Source organism: Rhinolophus sinicus, chromosome 1, assembly GCF_057876585.1.
Source record: "Rhinolophus sinicus isolate RSI-liver-muscle chromosome 1, RSI-T2T, whole genome shotgun sequence".
Classification (NCBI taxonomy): domain Eukaryota; kingdom Metazoa; phylum Chordata; class Mammalia; order Chiroptera; family Rhinolophidae; genus Rhinolophus; species Rhinolophus sinicus.
In genome coordinates this window covers 94,128,561-94,147,083 of record NC_142501.1, presented here as the reverse complement: position 1 = coordinate 94,147,083, position 18,523 = coordinate 94,128,561, and the positions used below count along the sequence as shown (strand labels likewise).

The 18,523-nt window shown below is 40.1% G+C and overlaps 1 protein-coding gene and 1 long non-coding RNA gene across 3 annotated transcripts in view; one reads left to right on the top strand and one right to left on the bottom strand.

Annotated features, from left to right (window-relative positions):
* The window catches only part of USP18 (ubiquitin specific peptidase 18), a 55,415-nt gene extending 43,861 nt beyond the window's left edge, over window positions 1–11,554 (bottom strand). For both annotated transcript variants that reach the window (XM_019757219.2, XM_019757220.2), the window contains exon 1: window positions 11,416–11,554. The gene's annotated coding sequence lies outside the window, so the exon portion shown is untranslated. The remainder of the gene's footprint in view (window positions 1–11,415) is intronic.
* A 4,714-nt stretch (window positions 11,555–16,268) lies between these two features.
* On the top strand, window positions 16,269–17,125 carry LOC148759132 (uncharacterized). The gene is made up of 2 exons (XR_016022839.1): window positions 16,269–16,713; window positions 17,019–17,125. It is a non-coding gene; the product is annotated as an uncharacterized LOC148759132 (long non-coding RNA).
* Window positions 17,126–18,523: the final 1,398 nt, after the last annotated feature.

Here is an 18,523-nt window from a genome sequence, read left to right as displayed (position 1 = left end):
AGAAAACATAAACAAATAAAAGACATCCAAATTGGAAAGGAAGAATAAAAACTGTCATTATTTGCAGATGACATGATATTATATAGAGAGAACCCTAAAGACTCCACCAAAAACTATTATAACTGATAAGTCAATTCAGTAAAGTAGCAGAATACAAAGTTAATGTTCAGAAATTGGCTGCATTTTTATACACCAATAACAAACTATCAAAAAGAGAAATTAAGAAAATAATACCATTGACAATTGCATCAAACAAAAAATACCTAGGAATAAATTTAACCAAGGAGTTAAATGACCTGCACTCAGAAAATGATAAGATACTGAAGAGAGAAATTAAAGAAGATACAAATAAATGGAAATATATCCCATGCTCATGGATAGGAAGAATTAATATAGTTAAAATGTCCATACGACCCAAATCAAGCCATAGAGTTAATGCAATCTCTATCAAAATACCAACGGCATTTTTCACAGTACTAGAACAAATAATCCTAACATTTATATGGAATCACAAAAGATCCCCAAATAGCGAAAACAATCTTGAGAAAGAAGAAAATAGTTAGAGGTTCATGCTTCCTGATATCAAACTATATTTCAAGTCTATAGTGATCAAAACAGCATGGTGCTGGCATAAAAACAGACATATAGATCAATGGAATATAATAGAGAGCCCAGAAATAAACCCACGCCCATATGGTCAATTAATCTATGAAAGAGAAGGCAAGAATATACAATGGAGGAAAGATAGTCTGTTCAATAAATGGTGTTGGGAAAACTGGACAGATATATGCCAAAAAAAAATCTGGACGACCTTCTTATACCACATACAAAAATAAACTCAAAATGGATTAAATACTTAAATGTAAGACCTAGAACCACAAAACTCCTAGAAGAAAACACAGACAGTAAATTCTCTGACATTGTTCTTAGTAATATTTTTGTTGATACATCTCTTCTGGCAAGGGAAACAAAAGAAAAACTAAATAAATAGGATGACATCAAACTAAAAAATTTTTGCACAGCAACCTACCGATTGGGAGAAGATATTCTTCAATGACACATCTGATAAGGGGTTAATAGCCAGAATTTATAAAGAACTCATACAATGTAACACTAAACAAACAAACAAATAAACAAAGAACAACCCAATGAGAAAATGGGCAGAGGACCTAAACAGACATGTCTCCAAAGAGGACATACAGGTGGTCAACAGAATTATGAAAAGACGCTCAATGTCTCTAATCATCAGAGAAATGCAAATTAAAACCACAATATCACCTCACAGCTGTCAGAATGACTATCATCAATATATCAAAAACAAGTGTTGGTGAGGATATATCAAAAAAAGTGTTGGAGAAAAGATAACCCTCGTGCACTGTTGGTGGGATTGCAAATTGATGCAGCCACTATGGGAAATGGTTTGGAGAGTCTTAACAAAATTAAATATAGAACTACCTTATGACCCAGCAATTCCACTTTTGGGTATTTATCCAAAGAAATCCAAAACACTAATTCAAAAAGACGTATGTACCCCTATGTTCACTGTAGCACTATTTGCAACAGCCAAAATATGGAAGCAACCTAAAAGTCCCTCAACAGATGACTGGATAAAAAAGATGTGGTACATATATACAATGGACTATTACGCAGCCATAAAAAAGAATAAAATCTTACCATTTCCAACAACATAGATGGACCTAGAGGATATTATGCTAAGTGAAATAAGTCAGACAGAGACAAAAACCATAGGATTTCACTTATATATGGAATCTAAAGAACAAAATAAATAAACAAACAGAAACACACTCATAGATACAAAACACAAACTGGTGGTTGCCAGATTGAAAGGGTGGTGAAAAAGGCGAAGGGATTAAGAAGTATAAATCGGTAGTTACAAAATAGTCATGGGGATGTAAAGTACAGCATAGGGAATATAGTCAATAATATTGTAATAACTATGTATAGTGCCAGTTGGTATTAGACTAGTCAGTGGGATCACTTCTTAAATTATATAAATGTCTAACCACTATGCTGTATACTGGAAACTAATATAAAATAATACTGAATGTCAAAAATATGCACTTTGTAAATTTCAAAACACACTACAAATATTAGCGGAAAAATAAATATCTTCCTTCTATTGATGTAATTGGAAGGGAAACGAAAGACCTCACCCCACCCCCAAGTGTTCAATCCCTTTCTACACTCTCCTTCCTTCAGGGCTGGCCTTGCAGCCTCTGCTTAAACACCTCCATGCGGGACACATTACTGCTGCGGGAGCTGGCTCACGGGAGCTGCCCCTCCCCTGCCTCATACATATCCCTTGTCTTTGTCTCCTAATCAGAACACTAGCTGGGTTTCTGCCTGAATCAGTGCTTCCTCAATAGCTGTTCTTTTTTATTGCAAAGAAATGTTGTTATCTCTCACTTTGGCCTTTTATTTTAGGTTAATACTGGGGAAGCCTGTCCTGGCTCACAGGCAGGCCTGAGTGTTGTCTACGCCCCAGGCATTTTGTGCACAGAGCTATTCAAGTATTTGGCTCATTACATGCTTGTGTGGCAACTAAATGAGTGCCACTCAGATTCCTGCAGGACAGATCCTATTCCCCAGGCTGAGGGGAGAGTTAGTGGTGACAACTCACAACTGAGTCCATCCAGGAATTTATCCCAGTGAAGAAAGCTGGCCCAATCCTTAGCCAGTGACCATACAATGAGAGGATATAAAGGCGTTACCGCCTTCCTCACGGTGAAAGGGCTCTGATGGGTCATCCAGCCCCAGAGCTCCCCGTAACACGTTGCGTACGGCGGGGTTTAAATCCCTCGTGAAGATTCTCGTGATCCATACGCAACATGTTAAGAGTGGCTGAGGCCTCTCCTGCAATTGTCTGGCAGGTCACCTCCTCCCTCTACCATCCCTGCTTTGCTCACCCCTCCCAGTTGTTATTCCCAAGGGTACTGCCCAATAAACATCCTGCATGCATGTCTCAGAGTCTTAGTGTCTGACCGGAGACCCTAAACAGTGAGCACTGTGTATTTTCACCTGCTTCCGTTACACCTTGCACAGTGTATAGCAAGCATTCAATGAATGAATGAAAGAATAAATGAATGAATAAGGTCTTATGGGGAACAAAACAATTGTCTCCAAATAACTAAAAGGCTATCATGTGGGAGAGACACAATTAGACTTCTTGTCTTTGGGACCTGGGGAGTAGGGGGATCAAACTACCAAATGTGTGAAAATTACAAAGAAGCAGGTTTCATTATAAAACAAAAACTTTCTCATAGCCAGTGAGCCAGCTCCCGCAGCACTAATGTGTCCCGCATGGAGGTGTTTAAGCAGAGGCTGCGAGGCCAGCCCTGAAGGAAGGTGAGTGTAGAAAGGGATTGAACAGTTGGGGAGCGGTGGGGGGAGTGTGAGATCTTTCGTTTTCCTTCCAAACCTGAAGCCTCTGACTGATTCTTCTATCTTGACAGTCATTTTAATTCAACTAGAAGCATTCAAATGTGTCCCATTGAAATTCATATTCTGGAGAATTACCGTGGCAGTTGGAAAGATAAGTCACTGCTAGTCCTGGAGTAAACAGGACAGGACCCTTGCACACACACTCCCCCTGAGGAAAATATATTTTTTAAAAATTTTTTAAATATTTTTTTCAAATGACTCTAACTTATGAAGAAAATTTGCAAAGTGCACAAATGTATAATGCAGAAAGTATAAATTAATCTCAGCACCTAGGGATAACCAGCACTGGTATGTATCTCCTCAATCTTTTCTCCTACATATTTTTGACGTGCTTGATATTATATTGTGTTGCTTATTTTGCACTATAACAAGAATTTTCCAAAGTATTACAAGCTCTTTCTAAATATTTTTTGATACCTGATATAGCAACAAAACATTGTGGAATATTCTGGTTCTTTTTCAATTTTTTACAATTATAAAAAATACAATCGTGAATATATTTAGGCAAAATTTTTTTCTCTACCTGTTTGATTTTTCCTCATGCAAACCAAAAGCCCACGGACACAACACTGTAGCTATAAATGAGGTCATGTTAGCCACAATGCCCAACTTCCCCAGTCTTTTACTTCTCCCTGACAACACAGACTTCAGCTGCCTAAAATTTCTCCCCAAGTGTGTTCTGAAATCTCAGGAGTTTCTCATGTGTTTTGGAACAAGGTCGCAACCACTGTACCCTGCCATTCTCCACTCAGAGTGTCTGCAGGGCACAGCCAGACTCAGCAATCAGCCGCCAAGGTTCCCTCACATCTCCACGTGGAAGTGGGAAACAAGCCCAGCTCCTCCCACTGCATTGTGCCTTTTGATTTCACCAGGTTCCTTCTGAAAGTGCTCTAACTTCTGCCTGCAGCTGTGCTCTCTCCAGAGTTCTCAGTCCTGTCCCCAGGTCTAAGCTGGAGAGCATAAACCATACTATCTTCTCTCTGTCTTTGTTCTCTCCACTCAGGGGCATATAAGCAAGACTTTCTCAATTGTCCCCCTGTCCACATGCAAATAAATCTGCGGCCCTCTAACTTACCCAACCATCAGATACAACCAGACACCAAATCAAGGTACAGGAGATATTCTTAGAATTATAATCACAAAGTCAAAGTGTAAAAAGTTTAAGGTTCTTAATATACTCGTATGTTGCTAAATGCCTTGCACCGGTTTATACTCTGACCACTAGGATGTGAGAGGCCTGTCAGGGCTCAGTGGTTAAATGAAGTAGCCTAAGTTCATTGATGTTTACAAGGACAGATTTTTATGGAACAGGTAAGTTTGGAACTAAGTTTATTAAAGAGGAAAGGGCATGGTTTGAAATAAGGGGCATCTTGAGGGAAGGCAGGTGAGGGGCAAGAAAAGATTAGTGGCTGAGGGAGGAGGATGCAGGGAAGAGTGTGCATAAGACTACAAGCAGATTTCCACAGGTGAATAATAGCACTGGAATAAAATGTGAAAGTTCCAGAATTTTAATATTTGTAAGAAGTAACTGGCCACTAGTGTCAGGGAAATGCAAGTCATGACCACAATGAGATACCATTTTACACTATTCAATTGGCAACAATTAAGAGTTCTGATTGAACCAAGTGTTGGAGGAGATGTGGGCAACCACATTGGAAAACAATTTGGCATCATCTTGTAAAGTTAAAGAGTAACTTAACTTCAACCCAAAAATCCCAAGAGAAATTCTTACACATGTACTTGAAGACACATACAAGAATGTTCAGAGTGGCACAGTTTGTAATAGCAACAACATGGAAACAATCCAAGTGCTCAGCCCAACTGATGGAAGAATGGGTGTATAAGCTGTAATAAATTTACACACACAAAAATAATATTCAGCAGCAGCATGTGAGTGACCTATATACAGCGTATGTCACAGTATGGTGAATCTTAGAAACAAAATGTTGAGTCAAAAAGCAATTCTTAGAAGACAATTGTGGGGGCAGAGCCCCAGAAAGTAGTTTCCAGGCTCTTGGCCTCACATGGAAAGGTGCTCACTCAGGTAGTAAATGGCCATCAACTGTGATTGGATGGCCATCAGCTGTGGCTAGTTGGCCGTCAGCTGTAACCAGTGAGCCATTGGCCAGTAATATAACTGCTGTGGCTACGCTAGCAAAAAAATGATGGGGGCTAGCAAGAAGATGGTGGCTGAGCTAACAAGGGCGGATTACAGAGAGGCGGATGCCGGCAGCGAGAATATAGTGGTATGACTCCCCTACCTATGGCTCCATGGGTGTTCCTTTTTGGCCTCACCATATCCTGCGTTGTTGTGTGGGGAGCGGGAGCAGAGACCCCACAGGCCGCCCCGCACAACACATGGCGTAGTCAGCAGGATCCCCTGCATGACAACAATATAGAATATTTCTTTGTGTATATTCAAACTCAAAAATAGAACCTTATCTTGTTTAGGCATCAATGTGTGTGTGTGTGTGTGTGTGAGAGAGAGAGAGAGAGAGAGAGAGACAGAGAGACAGAGAGACAGAGAGAGACAGAGAGACAGAGAGACAGAGAGACAGAGAGAGAAAGAGAGAGAAATAAAGCTTAAATCAATCATGAAAATCACAAAGATCATGTGATTACCTTATGGGGAGTCAGAGGTATGAGACAAGTGGAGAACATATAGTTGCTAGTAATGTTCCAGTTTGGGGGTGAAGGGGTTTGATAAGTGTATATTTTGTGATTAACTAGTTAATCAATGAATTGGAACTTGGAGTCAAGGCCAATGGCCCGAGGAAAACAGACAGGGACTAACACAGGAATCATTCTTCTCTCTGAGCAGAGCACATGCTCAGCTCAAGCAGTTAAGGCAGAGCTCACACAATTGATGACATCTCAATTACAAATCGCCTTGTGGATTTTCCCCAAACAACAGTTTGAACTGAAGGTGGCGAGGAGTCCTTAACGACAGAAGTCCTTCACAAAGCTCTCACTTGTAGCGTCTCCTAGTGGAGAAAAGGAGCAGCCAAACCAAGTTGGGCATGGCGGCACTGTCCCCTAGTGGGATATATGAAGAACATCCAGGTTGAAATGAGTTGAAGGAAGACTGCCAAGCACTGTACCAAGTAAATAAAAATGAGTACACATTAAACAACAAATAACAAAAGACACAGTATGAAAACCTTGAATCACGTGGAAGGCCCATAATGTGAGTGGTGCTGCCCCCGAATGCATTCTACACCTTGTGTGAAGATTTAAATTTTTCAGATGAAGCAGGAAAGCCCCCGAGTGTGGCTTTGACATTATTGTTTAGCCAAGACCTGCTCCTTGGCTTCAACTCTGCCTTAGCCCTTGAAAGGCCAAGTCAGCAAATGCCCACTTCAGTGGCAATTCCTCTGTCCCTGCACTTGGGCATGACTGAGTGATCACTTTGGTTACCACCACACATAATCACTGTAACAAAAGGGGAGGTCACTCGGGTTAACTGTGATTATCTCAATAGCCAGTTACAAATATTCCACGTATAACTTAGGGTAGAAAATCTCATATACTTTATATGTTGAGATATAAATGCATAATTTTACTGCAAAAGTAAGATCCTGAAATGATTAACGGTTTGGGCCTTTTATTTTACATATAAAACTATTATTTTAAAATCTTATTTAAAAAATTGAAAATTAATATATATATATTAAAGAGCGAATAAATTTTGTAAGCAGTTTGTGAAGAATATTATATCTTTGGGGCTTATGACTATTAAATTTATTTATTGAATTTAAAAAGTAATTTAGAATAACAGAGTTAAGTTTGTATCAGTTCTATGCTTTTTAATATTGTTTGGTACACCGGCATTCATAATATTAAACAAAATAATCTTTAAGAATTGCATTTAAGTGTTAATTATTTAGTCCCAATTAAGCCATGAGTCTTTGAGGGGAAAAAAATCCTATTTATGAATTCGTCACATCTTGTGAAGAAGAATTAAAGTGAAACTTCATCACCTCAAATTATCATGAGGAAAAACTCCAAACATATATATTAAAAATAAAATAATAAATATCATTCAATTCAAGTGTAATAAAGAATATAAAAATAATCTGAAAAAAAATGTTTAGAGAAAAACAAAGTACCCAAAACACAGTTTGTTCTCAGCCAAACTTCAAAAATCACAAACTGCACAAATGGATCAAGCATACATCTTTGTAGTGTATAGTCTATTTCTGGAGGCTAAAAATGATTGTCCAAATGATGGCTTTAGATTGTCACTCAATTCAATAATTGGAAACAAACGGCTCAGCTTTCTAGAGCTGCCCAAACTATGAATCATTGCTCTGGAAAATATGTTCTTAAAAATAATTTTCCTGAGTTGTATTCTGCTGTGTGCACATGCACACACACCCACAGTGATAATTCTAGATGTGCTACTTCTATATCATGTACATTAGGCATCTGAACAGCAGAAACAACCAGAGTCTCTTTTAAACTTAACAGCATGATGGATTAATGATGAATTTAGCAGGATTCTCTCCTTGCAAATCTGATTGAGGAAATATTTACAGACTGGAAAACCAGTTTTTAAAACAGCAATACCATACAATTGTCATCAGTAGTAGAACAAACAAGATGAAGGCTATGAGTGGTTTAGGAATCACAAACTTACAGTCAGGGCTGGTTTCATGAGTGTTTGACTTGTGTAGTTAGAGAGACCGGCACTTAGAAGTGTGCCCAGGCTTGGTTTAATGCTCTCCTGTTACAGTCTTGAATTCTTCATTTTTTTAATAAGGAGCCCCATGTCTTTATTTTACCACAGCACCCGCAAATTACATAGCCTGTCTTGCATGAAGTGTTTTGTTCACATCCTTACAGTACATGCTCAGGAAGCACCTTCAGTTAGTTTCGTGAAGACTGTTTTCAGTGTTAGTCCCCCTAAAGGTGCATGATTTCCCAGGTGCTTTATTTCCATTTAATGGAGTCGTTAGTGCAAACTCATGTTCTTATTTGGAAGGTAGAAATCTCTTGGTCCAGGTCTAGCAGCAATAGCCAGATTTTCACATTATAAGAAAATACTATGAACAATTATATGCCAACAAATTGGACAATCTGGAAGAAATGGATAAATTCCAACAAACATACAATCTTCCAAGACTGAAATTGAATCAGTAATCAAAAACCTCTCATCAAATAAAAGTCCTGGACCGATGCTTTCAAAAGTAAAGTTTACCAAACATTCAAAGAAGAATTAACACTGATTCTTCTCAAACTATTCCAAAAAATTCAAGAGAAGGGAAGGATCCCAAGCTCATTTTACGAGGCCAGCATTGCCCTGATTCCAAAACCAGACAAGGAAGGAAGGAAGGAAGAAGGAAGGAAGGAAGGAAGGAAGGAAGGAAGGAAGGAAGGAAGGAAGGAAAGAAAAGAAAAGAAAATTATAGGCCAATATCCCTGATGACGTAGATGCAAAAATCCTTAACAAAATATTAGCAAACCAAATTCAGCAATACATTAGAAAGGTCAAGAAACCATGATCAAATGGGATTTATTCCCAGGATTCAAGGTTGGCTCAATATCCACAAAACAACTAACATGATACACCACATATACAAAATGAAAGATAAAAATCATATCATCACATCAATAGACACAGAAAAAGCATTTGACAGAGTAGAAAGGGACCAGCCTGTGTTTTCCAGAGACACTGTTCTACAGTCTGCCAAGACCTTGAAAATGTTTACCAGCCAAACAGGACAGTAAAACCCACTGAAGTGTATCATTTGGGCAGGCTGGCAGGCCAGATCCCAAAGGGCAACAGAAAAAGGCAGCAACCTTCAGAGCTGATCACAAATGGGAGAAAGGTAGGTGGGGCAACAAAAGGAAGGCAAGTGACACTCAGAGATCTAAGAAGGATGGGGAAAGGCAGAGTAGGCAGACAGCATGCAGTTGAGCTAAGCAGATGGCGACAAGCACCCACCAGAGAAAAGAGGATGGAAGTTGAATTTTTAAACTCAATCCTTGACCCAAAAAATTGGCTCCAACAGAGCATGTTTTAGGGCAATGAAACTATTCGGTCCGATCTATAATAGTGTATACATGGCATTATACATTTGTCAAAACTCATAGAATGTATAACACCAAGAGTGACCCTAATGTAAAGTATGAACTTGGAATGATAATGATGTGTCCATGTAGATTCATCAATTGTAAGAAATGTACCGTCTGGTGGGGACTGTCAGTAATGAGGCTGGGCAGGAGGGAGTGTATGGGAAGTCTCTGTACTTCTCACACAATTTTGCTGTGAACCTAAATTTCTCTAAAAAATAGAGTCTATTATTTAAAATATATATTTCAAAGAGCTAAAACAACTTAGCTCCCACTCTTTCTGAAATTTTTATCCTTAAATTAAGTAGGAGATGTGAATGATATAGAAGCAGCTGGCTTAGGCCCACCATCACTGTAGCCACAGAACCAATCAGAGTCTTAGAGAAATAATAAACGTCACGATGCAGGAAACCTAGTGTGGTTCCGGGCTCTAACTAGGCTGTTCACTCACAACTAGACTCTCTGCAAGAAAAATTGACTCTGTCTTTAAATGCCCTAAGGAAAAAAATTAACATGCCTGTAACATGACATGAGCTGCCTCGCAGTCTTCCTAATCCAACCCATAATGGCAAGAGCATGTCATTCTTAACCATTTGCTAAGTGCTTCTTGAAGAATGGTTATGTGCTGGGCAGGCAGATTAGAACATACCACATAAAACCCAAAGTAAGAGGGAATCTTGGGGCTATTCAAAAAAAAAAAAAAAAAAAAAAACAGCCCGTGCAAAAAGCATTCGGACTTACCTTCTTGGAGCCTGTGTATGTGTTAAACATTTTCCCCTTTGCAAGCCCCTCATTGTGCAAAAGTGCCCAAACTGGGCAACACATCTTTTAATGGTGAAAAAAGCCTTTCCTGTAGTTCTTTGATAGAACACCATAAATCAAGATGGAGCTGTATACCTGGTTTAGTCTCCTACGCACTTTTTCCAATGAACACAGATAACCTAGATATCCAGATTTAACTCTCTGCCTCACTCTGTACAATATAACACTGAAATGTTTTTAAATATCTGCCTGGTTTTCTGGAACAATTCAAAGTGTAACCACCTCAGTGCTGTAAAGTATGCCTCTGATTTAATTTTCAAATGCTTTGAACAGAAATTTTCAGGAGTCGTAAGTGGAGTTTTATGTTTAAAGATCTAAATTTATCTTTCTTCCAGGAAAAAGGGGGAAGAAGTAAAAAGGGGGACAAAGACTAAAATACTCTAATTTGCACAATTTGACAAAATCTTTCAAATTTCTCAGTGAGTATGCCCGACCCAGCAATCCACTACTAGGAATTTCCAGAAGAGATACTCCATGGGGCTCTGCACAAATACATCTGTGTATTCACATGAAATGACAGTCATCGCTGTATCATCTACAGCAATAAAAACTGGAAACAACCGAAATGCCCTCAGGTTGTTTAAACAAATGATATTCTTCTCATATTATGTACAAATCTTGAAAAATTAGGTGGAGATATCTATATGTCTTGCCATGAAAAGATGTCCCTAACATACTGTTAAGAAGGAAAAACCAAATTATAAAACAATTTTAAAGACTTGCACATAGGAAAATTTCTGGTAAGGTATATACATAAAAATGATACTGAGTTGAGATGTAAGAGAAACTTTTGTTTCTACATTACACATTTGTCTGCATGGTCTGAATTTTTTACAAGCTTGTGTTTTTAACTAAACACAGTCACGCAAAAAGTCCAAATAAATATATCAGCTTGAAAAAAAAATCATTGGTCCAATATATTTGTGTAATGACTACAGACCATATTGAAATTTGCAGAGCCCCAGTAAATTCCTAAATTATTCAGATGGCATACGAGCAGAGCCCCATGAGATATCTCTCCTGGAAAGAAAACTTCCAAATTAGCACCGAACTTGCCTTAATCGGCGAGCCAGCGTCAAATCTCGACTGCTGAGTTGGAAACTCCGACGAGGCTTTCTGTGCGGCAGTCGCTGAGCTTTGCGGAGGACGCGCCAGGGAGATGGAGCCTGGCCGTGTCCTCCACTCATCTGGCTGCGCTCTCCGCGCTGCCGCCCCTGGCCCCGCCCACCGCGCCCCGCCCGCCGCCGGCTTTCGTTTCCCACCGAAAGGAAAGTGAAACTCAGCGGGAGGCCGGGCGCGAAGTTCTGCGCTGGAGAAGGTGAGCCTGACTACCCCAAAGGCAGCCGCTCCGCGGAGCTCGTGCATCTGCACTGTGCATTTTAGCATTTCAGATGTATGCTATGTTTTCAATATATGCATTTTGTCCATGATTCCAAGAAGACACGCTTCTTTTTATTTGACATTTTAAGATCCCTGCAATTAGTATGACTCGTACAATCTCTTGGCCTTTCGTAGGAGACATGACAGCATTTTTTTTTTCTTTCTTAATACCATAATACAATTTCTTAAAGTGTGTATCTTAAACTCGATGGTTTGTAGATTCGATGAAATATGGCACATAGGTATAATAAAGCCGTTATTTTTTTGTCCAGCTGCTCTGCAGAGCCCCAGAATAGGATCCACGTGGTGAATGGTAGAGCAGAACGGGAAAAAACAGTGAACTGTTTATATTCCTCAGTAGAACTTATAATGCAAGGTCTAACTTTTAGACTTAATGTTCACTGGATCCCTGAGATGTGCGAGGCTCTCTTCTAAACTGTAAACCTAATGTAATCTAGACAACAGCTTCTTAATGTAAACCCTATTTTTATCCCAATTTTATAGGTGGGAATATTAAATTTCAAAAAGCTTAAGTGCTGTCTAATCCCTTCCCCTTCTAAATTGGCAACTACAATATTGCCAAGGGGAAATGAAAGACAATTTTGGGAATATAATCAATAATGCTGTAAAGACTTTGTAGGTTGTCAGATGGGCACATGTCTTATTAGGGAGACCACTTCATGGACAGTGTAGATGCCTGACCACTGCGCTGTACACCTGAAGCTGAAGCTGAATAATAATGTCAACCGTAATTTAATATATCCATAGTCATGGGATGTGGTGTACAGCATGGGGAATAGAGTCAGTGGAACTGTATTAGATATATACGATGCAAGAGAGCAATAGATTGGGGGGGTTATCACTTTGTGAGGGGTGAAATGTCTAAATAGTACATTGTTTTGTACACCTGAAACTAATAATAAAGAATAAACAAAAATAAATAAAGGTTAAGTGACCTGCCCAAAGTCAGAAGATTACAAGTGGCAGAGCCAGGATTCCAAAGGGGTCTGATTTCAGAACTTTGGTCTTAACCACCACTGCCACCAACTAAATTTAATTTCACCCTTCATGTAAAATACAAGCTCAGTGAAACTAGGGGCTCACCAGGTGGGCATCAGATATATATAAGGTTAAAGGGTCTGTAACACGCATGTGTGAAATGCTTATTACCTCATGTATGGAGCCTTCTGGGCGGGGGGTGGGGGGGCACAGGGTTACCTGCCTCAGGTTCTAGCTGCTGGGCAGGGGTAAATTCGTGCAGGGAAGCAGCATGAGATCTCCTCACAAGCTCATTCTTTCTGAGAGCCATCCACTGGCCAGATGTGAGGGTGAGAGGCTCCAGAAACCCAAAGCTGCCAGGACTTCGTGACGTGCTGGTAGGGCCTGCAGTAAGGTACGTATTCTGTTGAGACTCTCACGGCATGAAGATATACATACCCATAATATATGTGGAGGTGGACATTAGAAGCATGAGCCCAGATGTGTGCACATGCTGTGTATATACATCCATGTGCGTGCCTGCGTTTGTAACTCATCTATGCTAAGGCGCCCTTCCTTGTAGTCTGAACGGAAAGCAGTACCATGCACAGCCCAGCATGTTCTTGCTGGTACATGATGTTTACACAGGTACACAGTGGTGAGCACAGAGTGGGTCCTCAGTATATTTGCTGACTAATCAATTGTATAACCAACATTATATCTCTGTCAAGCCTTGTCAATAAACAGGAAACTCATACATTCTGAGGTGAGGGAAATGGGGGAGGATGTAGTACAGTGTGATACAGTTTGCCTAATATTTCAAGTTCGTAGGATTCTAAGGAACAGGTTGTATTTGCTTCCAGTGATATTGGCGGATGGCTATTTCTAGTCAATCGGTTCATTCTACTTGAATCTTATCATATAGTAGAGCAAAGTAATTGGCATCGCTGCCCCTGGAGAATGGACACAAGTCAGTCTTGGGGCCAGAGACTAGACTGCCTAAGGATCCATTAATTATTATGAGGGCTCTTTCTCTTCCCTTCCCTTTCTTTACCTTACCTTCCTAAACGATTCAGTGCTAAAGCCACTGGGTGGGACAAACAATGTAGGCCTCATGCAGTAGGCTTCCTCAGTGGCCCAGAGCAGGATGAGAATTGCGTCCACATGGAAGAGCTGCCTGAGCAGGGTTCTGGCCTCCAAGTAGGAGAGGAAGGTGGCTGTCCACACGTGCCTGGGGGACAGCCCAGCACATAATGTCAGAGCCCAAGCAGGGTGAGGAGGGTGTCAGCACAGGCAGGCTGCCCAGCCTGGGTGTCAGAACCCACACGGGTGCCGAAAACATCCACACGGGCAGGGGGTGCAGCCTGGGCTAGTGGTCTGAGGTGGGCTTCTGTCCATGGGAATGCAATGCGAGGTGTTGGAACATTGGCAGGAGCAGGAGGGTGTCCATCTAGGAGAGGTGCTTGGGGAGACGAGAGACTGGTTATATACTGAGGGATTATCAAATAAGTAGCTATATTAAGGATAATGGGCCAGGTTTGTGACTGTCAGAGAAGGGAGTTGCAAATAAAGAAAGGGAAGATGACCCCTGTAGTGTTGAATAGGAACTGGAGTTGTCAGTGTGAATTCACGATTTTCAGTATGTTTACAGAGACAGGTAAAGGTATCAATGTGGAGGCAAATATGTGTACACACACATGTATTCCCTAACTGTCCACAGAGAGGGGCTCGAAGCAGTGACACCTCTGTGGCCATGAGCACGTATAGCTCCCAGATCTTGGCTCCTAATTACCATCCTCTAATAAAAGGAACCAGAGTTGCTTAACGCAATGGCTGTTTCCAGATGAATGACAAGATGAGCCTAAGACACCTTGTTCTGCCAGAAGGTAAGGAAATGCTCAGAAAAAGATGAGAATATGTCAAAAGGACATGGAAGCCAACTTAAGGGCATTCCCATCAGCCAAATATGAAACAATCTGAGCATCAACATAAATAATGATAGTAACAGATTATAACCCACTAAGGAAAATAGGAAACCATAGTCCATACCAATAAAAATAATTGAATCAATTCAAAGTTTCATGAGGAATAGAATATTTATACAACTTCAAAATTCTTTCCCACAAAATACATATTATTAATATTACATTATAATTACAATTAATTTAAATATTAATTACAAAGGGTAAACGATATACTTTCACAGTAGCATTGGACACCAACAGTGATAGGAAAGTTGAAATTATGTGCCACCTGTTAGGATGAAATGAAAAGAACACAGCATCACTTCTGTGCTTTGTTGTCCAATGTGCAGGATCTAAATCCATTCACCAGGAAACATGGGACTCACCCATATTGAGGCACGCTCTACAGAATAGCTGGCCTGTAATCTTCAACAGTGTCAAGGTCATGAAAAATCAAAGAAAGACTTGAGAAACTGTTCCAGACCTAAAAGATAATTACAACTAGATGCAACAGAAGCCCCTGAACTGGATCCTTTTGCTATAATGGACAATATTGGGACAATTGGTGCGACTTGAATGGGGTTTGAAAATTAAGGAGCAGTAATTTCATACTAGGGTGTTAGGAGGGAATGACCTATCGTGCAGAAAATTTACTTTCAAATAGTTCAAGAAAAAAATTATACCGTACTTGCAACTTTTATGTAAATTTAATGTTTCAAAATTTTTTAAGTAAAAAAATAGTATGAGTTAATAGTTTTGTCAGAAGATTATTAAGATGGTACTCTTTGAAAGTGTTGGTTGAAGGATTTCTCAAAACCTTGCAAGAAAGAGTTTGAAATGAATCTGCATAATATTTGTTTCAAAAGAAAGTTTGGGCCCTGAGTAGTGTTTTCTGTAGCTTGCATAATATTTCTGCCTATTTGGAATGTTTTCAGTGTCACTGAAATTCTCATTAGCTGAATTTCTTTCTATTTTTCCTTTTTTAAAAAAATATAAATTTGAAGTGTGAGGCAAGAAGCCCCACCTAACTGCCTCACTTGAAAATTCTGCCTAAAAACTGGTCACAGAGGAAGATGCTTGGCTGACTCTGAGATAATCTGGTTCTCCTTCACAGAGGAAAGCTACTTTAGAGAAAAGCTATTTGTCCGAGGTGAGGAACAATTTATAGAACCTGATGCTAATTCTTGTTCTAGGAAAAGGGGAGGGTTTGTTGCATGAAATAAGGGCAAATGGTGCTTTAAGAAATGGGGGTGGGGGGTAAATCAGCAACTGGTAAAGTATTAGTACTTTCTAAAAAGCACATTTCTTTATAAACACATGTAGTTCATGTGACTTGTTTGTTCATTCCCTCTCCACAACTTTTTCTCTTGCCTATTTTCCTCTCTGCATTTTGTCAATATGTGCTTTTTTTATTTTAAATTTTACTTTATTTGGTATGGTTCCAAAAATAAATAATGTTATTTGCTTTAAAGGCATGTTGATTGAATCTGCCTCACAGATTAAACACACTATCTTAAGAAGGAGAGGGTGGTGATAAACTGAAACAGTCAAACAGAACTCTAAGTTTCATTTTCCTGGCATGGGTTTCAGGGTAGACTATGACTTGGCATCTATTACCTTTTCTAATCATTCTCTATCCTCTAGCAATTTATTGTCTTAATGGAGGACTTTTTAAATTAAATGTTTTATTTTGGAAAATAAATTTTAGACATACAGAAAGTTACCAGAATATTACAATGACCCCATATACTCTTCACTCATTAACATTTTGGCACAGTTGCTTTATTGCTTCTCTCTATCTCTCTTTCTCTCTCTCTCTCTCTCTTTCTCTCTCTCTCTCTCTCTCTCTCTCACACACACACACACACACACACACACATACACACACGCATGCGCACACACACACACCTCTAGGTATACATATTAACACGTTGCATACAGATCACAAGAATCTTCGTTTTTTCCGTGTCCCACTGCACAAAGGAAGCTGCTTTCTGCAGTATCACACCAGGAGGGATTACTAACATCATAGGTGAGTAAATCCTAAAAAATTCCATAGAAAAATAATAAATGACATAGAAGCATTTACGCTTTAAAGAGAAGAGTGCATTTTAAAGTAGTTTCTTTTAAAAACCTGCCGGAACAGAGGGGTATGAGGGATTTAAACCCCGCCGCTCGCAACGTGTTAAATCAGTTTTGTGGGGGGTGGGGGGTTGCCAAACTATTTGAGAAGAAATTGCTTGGGTTAAGATTCTTCAGACCTAGGGTGGCCGGATGGCTCAGTTGGTTAGAGCGCGAGCTCTCAACAACAAGGTTGCCGGTTCAATTCCCACATAGGATGGTGGGCTGTGCCCCCTGCAACTAAAGATTGAAAACTGCGACTGGACTTGGAGCTGAGCTGCGCCCTTCATAACTAGACTGAAGGACAACAACTTGACCTGGAGCTGAAGAGCCCTGGAAAAACACAATGTACCCCAACATTCCCCAATTAAAAAAAAAAAAAAGATTCTTCAGCCCTAAATAACCCAGTGTATTTGATAGTGTCAAAAATATTTTTTTTACATAACTCCATTGCGATTATTATCAAATTCAGGAAATTTATACTGATGCAATATAATTTTCTAACATGTATAGTCAATATTTGTCGTGCGGGAGACCCTGCTCGCTGTGCCATTTGTCGTGCGCGGAGGCCTTCTCACCGCGCCATCTTTCAGGCGGGGCGGCCTGTGGGGTCTCTGCTCCCGCTCCACACACAAGAACGCAGGATACGGTGAGGCCAAAAAGGAACACCCACGGAGCCATAGGTAGGGGAGTCACACCACCACGGTCTCACTGGAGGCTGGGTTCACCGGACGTGCGACCTGCCGTCTGCCTTTCCGCCAACCGACCGACCGACGACTCTCCTCCACTCTCTCCTCTGTTCCTCTCTCTCGGCTCTCCTCTTCCACTTTCCTCGGCTCTGCTCGGCTCCTCGGCAATCCTCGTAGCCGCAGCAGTTATACCAGTGGCCAATCGGCTAACCGGACACAGCCGACGGCCAATCAGCCACAGCCGACGGCCAATCAGCCACAGCCGACGGCCATCCACCACCCGAGGCAGCACCCTTCCACATGAGGCCGAGAGCCTGTAAACTACTCTCTGGGGCTCTGTCCCCACAATATTCAAGGTTTGCCAATTATTCCAATATTGTCTTTTATATCAACTTTTTTTTCAGTGCATAATCCAAGCCATAATCTCATTCATTTAGGTTTTTTTATTATTAAACTTTTTATTTTGAGATAATTATAGAGCCACATGCACTCGTAAGAAATAATGCAGAAAGATTCGAGTTTTGCCGACTGGTAAAATGTCTAATACACACCACAACCGAATTCTGGCATTGAGTCAGTGTCAACAAAGAGCATTTCCAACTACACAAGTACCCCTCCTATGCCCCTTTTATAGCCACACCCACTTTCTTCCTGCCCCCGCCCCTTAACTTCTGGCAACCACTAATCTGTTGTTGATTTCTATAACGTTCTCATTTCAAAAATATTATGTAAATGGAATCACACAGTATGTAACCTTCTGGGATTGACTTTTTTCACATAGCATAATTCTCTGGAGATTTATCCAGATTGTTGAGAATATCAATAGTTTGTTCGTTTTTATTGCTGAGTATTATTCCATGGTATGAATGTACCATAGTTTGTTTAACAATTTGTCTATTAAAGAATATCTGGGTTATTCCCAATTTTTGTCTCTTACAAATAAAACTGCAAGTATACAAGATTTTTTGTGTGGAAACATAAGTTTTTATTTTTCTGGGATAAATGCCCAGGAAGGCAATTTCTAGATGGTAT